The sequence below is a fragment of the Capsicum annuum genome, chromosome 5 (genome assembly GCF_002878395.1).
Source record: "Capsicum annuum cultivar UCD-10X-F1 chromosome 5, UCD10Xv1.1, whole genome shotgun sequence".
Lineage (NCBI taxonomy): Eukaryota > Viridiplantae > Streptophyta > Magnoliopsida > Solanales > Solanaceae > Capsicum > Capsicum annuum.
Genome location: NC_061115.1, coordinates 194,346,944 through 194,352,154, shown reverse-complemented (window position 1 = coordinate 194,352,154; position 5,211 = coordinate 194,346,944). Strand labels below are relative to the sequence as shown.

The following is a 5,211-nucleotide window of genomic DNA, read 5'->3' as shown; positions in this document are numbered from 1 at the left end:
TTCTTGAATTATCCAAATCACAAAAATTTCAAAAAAAAAAAAGCGCAAAAATTGTATTTTTATATTGAATTTCAAGTTTCTCGAATTACCCAAATACAAAAAATTCAAAGAAAGCATTAAAATTGAGTCTTGACATTGAATTTCAGGTTTCTTAAATTACCCAAATCACAAAAATCTCTAAAAATTTCTTCTTTTCATACTTCTTAAATTTTTTGGCCCTCACTTTTCAATTTTTCCGTAGAGCAAGAAGAATAGGAAGATGAAGATGACAAAAGCAAAAGAAGAATGAGAAGACAAGGAAGAAGATTAAGAAAAAGAAAGAAGAAGAAGAAATAGAGAGAAAGAACCAGAAAAGGAAAGAAAAAGGGGAAAAGAGATAAAAAGGGGTAGGGGTTGTTTTATTTGTTTATTTATTTATTTATTTATTACATATAAAAATGACGTGGCAGATAACGTGGCACACGTGACAGTTGATATGGCAGCTGGCGTGGGAGAGTGTATTACACTCACCAAAAAAGTATTTAAAATATTACTTTTTAGTGGGTTCAGGGGTCCAGATAACAAACATGTAAGTAGAAGTATTCAACTTACAAAACCGATATAATACAGGGGTCCAGAAGATCATTTTACCTTTTGATTATTATATAGGACTATTTGGATTTGGTGTTGCTTATAAATATATTTTAGCTTTACTTTAGCCTATTAATGTCCTCGATATTTTGGATTTATTCACTGATGTATTTACAGTAGAAAGTGTTAATGTATATTAGTTTCTATCATCTATAAAGATTAAAAAGATTTATTACTTTATATCTTAATATTAAAACTATATAATTATTAGGTGAAGTTTTAGATTGTTAATTTTAGCATGATTTGGGGATTGAGGGTCTATTCACAGAGAGAGTCCTGCATAAACTTTTGTGCAATAAAATTTATAGTTTGAGATTAAGTGTAATAAAATTTATAGCTTTCTTTATTTTATAATTCGTAATATGTTGAAAAACTTAAACCTAATATTAGATAGAGAAATACTATTTTACATATTTCATTCAAATAATTAATTAAGATCCTTTTTGAGTTGTGTTAAAGTTCTCTTTTACAATTTTTCCTTATATTTGTTGGATGACATTTTTTTTTCTTATAGTTTTCTTTGTTCTATAATCCAACTTCTTTTTTAGAATTAATCAAAGATCACCCGATAATTTTGAACTTTTCAAAGGAGGTTACGGTCATAAAAAAATCAGAGAAGATAATAAATATACTATTACAAACACAAAAATAATTACTGTTATGGAAGAAAAATTGAAAAGTATTCTATTTTAAATCATCTCAATTATAAATGAGAATAGTAAGGAAATTAAAGTGAGCTAACAATACAAGGTGGAATAACAATTTTTGATAATTTGTTTTTGGTAGATAAATTTTATTAATAGTCAAAGAGAAATATTATAATTTTTGGTAATATTAATAACAATATTAGAAAATTAGGTGAGGTTATTCTTAGAATTCTAATTAAAAGGTAAAAAATAAAAATTACGTATGATTTTATTAGGAATCTGATCTGAAATATTATTTTAAATTTGAATTAAAAGATAACATTATGTTTCCACTTCTTAACAGATTAAAAAATTAAATACATAACTCAACTAATTAACAATTATTTATTAACATCATAATTTATTTAAAATATGTCAATAGCATATAACGAGGATATTTCATTTTCATATCTAAACGTTTAAAGTTATTGCAACTGCGATATGATCCTAAAGGGTTGTTTGGTAGAAGAAATAAGAAGAATAATTTTGGGATTAACTTTATCCCATATTTGGTATAAGATATTTCTTAATTCTAGAATAATTTTGTCCCACCATTTATACTAAAATGGTGATATTACTATCCAATAGGGAGAAGAAATAAAATAATCCCATGGGATATCCCACCTCATCGGATATACTTAGTTACCCCATCCATATACCAAACGATCCGTAAGTGTTTATTAAACTTTTAATATTATATTAAAGTATATATCATTGATGATGTTGAATTTAATAATATTGATAGTCATATTTCTTACTTCACAAATTTATTGATTTTACATACATCAATTTGATGAAAAAAATTATATCAAATAAATAAAATTAAAAAATATGATTAATTTTCTTTAATATCGTCCGCGCATCGCGTGGGAAGGTATACTAAGGGCAAGCCTATGGTTCATTATGTGTAACTTGTGAATTATTTCTAAGAGTGAGCGTAAATTGATTCTAATACCCATTCTTGTAATAATTGCATCTTTATGAGTGAGTATGGGTACCTCTATTGTGATGAGGGCACATGTTATGATAGTTGGGTAATTTGTATGATCTCATTGATTGTGTAATATGCATGAGTTTGCCAACTTGGTGAGTCAGTTCTTGAGGTTATGATGTTTTGAAGTAGCGGTCTTGAGCTTTCATTTGTGTATAACATTCTTAAGATAAAAACTTGCTATATGTGTAGTCATTATAGTATTATTTTGAATGTCTTGCCTGTAATAAAAGTGTGGAGTCTTCTCTAATTAGTGTGTGTAATGAATTACTAAAGGTATAACTGTGCAATTATGTGTGGAATAACTTGTTTATAGTTTTTAAGGTTCAATCAAGCTAAGAGACAAAGTAATAAGTTAATATTTTTGGCTACTGATTTAATCTTAATAACTGAACTAAAACTCTTGGTTACATTTGCACTAATTGAATCTTAATAGCTGAACTGAAATTGGATAGTTGCTTAACACTAGTCCCTTTTAGATCGATATTTGACTTTCTTAAGGCCACTATATTACTTGAGTGGACCACGTACACTTGCGTGTGCGTTTGGGCGCAACAGTATTAATCAACATCTAAATTTAAATAGCTTTTTTAAAACAACAAGAAAATTTGAGATGTGATTACAATTGAGAAATATCAATATGATATTCACAAAAAGAGTCATAGACATGATTGAGCAAATAAAATTGCAAGGTCAAATATATAGAAAGAATATTATATCTATCATATGGTGACAATTAATTGCGTACATTAAAATTTATTTCATTTTACATCACATCTATCTAGCTAAATTTAATTGTTTAATTTTGCAAGTCTATACGGTTCATGAGATTTTGCTTTTGACAATCAAGTCATTTGTGTATGCTAACTATACATGTATCAAATTAAGCTTGTACTTTCTCTCTTTAAATTTACAATTATTCATTATTTGCATGTTTTAATATTATCGTCATTTTAAAATATCTATACCATAAAAGTTGGAACACATATAAATCATGTGTCTAGAAACTAGTAACTAAAGAAAAAGAGGTGAATGCTTATTCTATTCGATTTTCTACAAATTTATTTTTTAAAAGTAATATTAGATCTTCAATAAACTTATGAATAGAGAAGCAAATCTTCAATTAATTTAAGAAAAACAAAGAAATAAATCATAACAAAGTGAATAGGTCAAGATTAATGCGAGGAATGTAACGGAAGGATTCATACCTTTGCAAGCTGAACAAAAAGCATCAGCTCCTCCGACAATGAAGAGGATTTATCACCCACAACAGAAGAAGACAGAGACCAGAGTTTAGAAGAGAAAATGAACACATCCTTAATGATGGGGAGAAAGAGATGGTTAAGAGGAGAGGACAGAGGAGCGCATTAAGAGACCCTATCTTTTAGGGTCTTGGTTTAATATAAGTGAATTCAATCACTTTTGGGCCGAGTTCAGTTGTAAATAGTTTTCATTTTTTTGTTAAGTCTTGTATTTATTTGGAGCCTATGAAGACTTCTTCTAATAAATAAATAAAAGGGAAAAGGGTAAAATATATCTCTTACTTTGATTAATTAGTTATATTTGTCCCTAGTCAAACTATAGGGTCAAATATATCCCTACTATTAATAAAATTTTCAAACATATTTGAACATTTTTTCACCTTGACAAGTTAAAAGTCATATAGTATTACATTTTGGGTGAGGTGAATGTCATGTGGCATGCCAACTAGCATCCGATTTTTCTTTTCTTTTTCATTTTAACCTGTTTTTCCTCAACTTTTATCAATTTATTTAATTTATTAAGTTTTTTAAAAAAAAATAAAATATGAAATAAATTATTTTCAAAACTCCAACTCTAGAATTATAATTATTAGTTACCCCATTATATTTGTTAAGTAAAACTTCCAAACTTTACCTTTACTTTTTCTTTTTTAGGGCGAAATCCAAATACATATACAACCTCTTAATTTGTTAAAATTATTCATTTTAAACACCGTACTAAGAAAACAGGTCGGGTACGAATTTGAATTCATGAGAATCGAAGTCCGAAAAAAGAGAACGAATGGTTTTTGAGAAAAAATGAGTATCAGTTGCTCTTCTAAATTTTTTTTTTTAAGAAAAAGGTAACTCAAAGCTTCAAAAGTTTAGTGAGAATGGTAGCAAGTTAAACTCTTGTAGCATTGAATCTATATATTTGTCTCACTGACAGGATACCATTCTCATAACTGGAAGAAAATCATAAATTATTATATTTAGATGGAATACATATGCAGGCCCTGAACTATTTTACTTTTCTTGTATAGGTACCTCAATTAAGCCAGGTACCTATTGAATCCTTAATTCCTTCACAAATACTTTCAATTGAGCCCAATTTACTGACGTGGCAAAAAATTTAAAATGTGTGTAATACACACGCTGATGATGTGGCAAAGTGACGAATTAAATGACTACACGTGACATTTTAATTTAAAATAATTATAAAAATAAACTTCTAATATAATTAAATCTAAATTTTTGTTAAACAAAATCATTAATCCCCCTTCCCCAAAACAAACTCAACCTAGCTGATCCTCCCCCCCTCTTCCCTTCCAAACTTACTTTCTTCATTTTTGAGCAGATAAGAAAAAAAATGGTTCTCCATTTTTTAACATAGAGAAACATTTCTTTTTGAACAATTCAAATCTCTCAGAAGGGCTGAATTATCAATCTGATTCAAATAAATCAGTACATTCTTCTCCGAATTCAGGTAAAAATTCGTTGAAAGGTGTTATTTTTGAACAAAAATTTAAAGTTGGGTGTGTTAATGCTGGTATAAGTAAATGTAGCTCGATATTGAAGAGGAAAAAGTGTAGTAAATATTCGAATAACGCAAGTAAAATTCAAAAGCCGACTATTTTTTTGTTAAGTGATAATGGTAATAATG

The 5,211-nt window shown here is 27.9% G+C and overlaps 1 long non-coding RNA gene across 1 annotated transcript in view; it reads right to left on the bottom strand.

Annotated features, from left to right (window-relative positions):
• LOC124898965 overlaps positions 1–3,716 on the bottom strand; it is a 10,838-nt gene extending 7,122 nt beyond the window's left edge. The window contains exon 1 of the long non-coding RNA XR_007056116.1: positions 3,516–3,716. This is a non-coding gene — a long non-coding RNA (uncharacterized LOC124898965). The remainder of the gene's footprint in view (positions 1–3,515) is intronic.
• Positions 3,717–5,211: the final 1,495 nt, after the last annotated feature.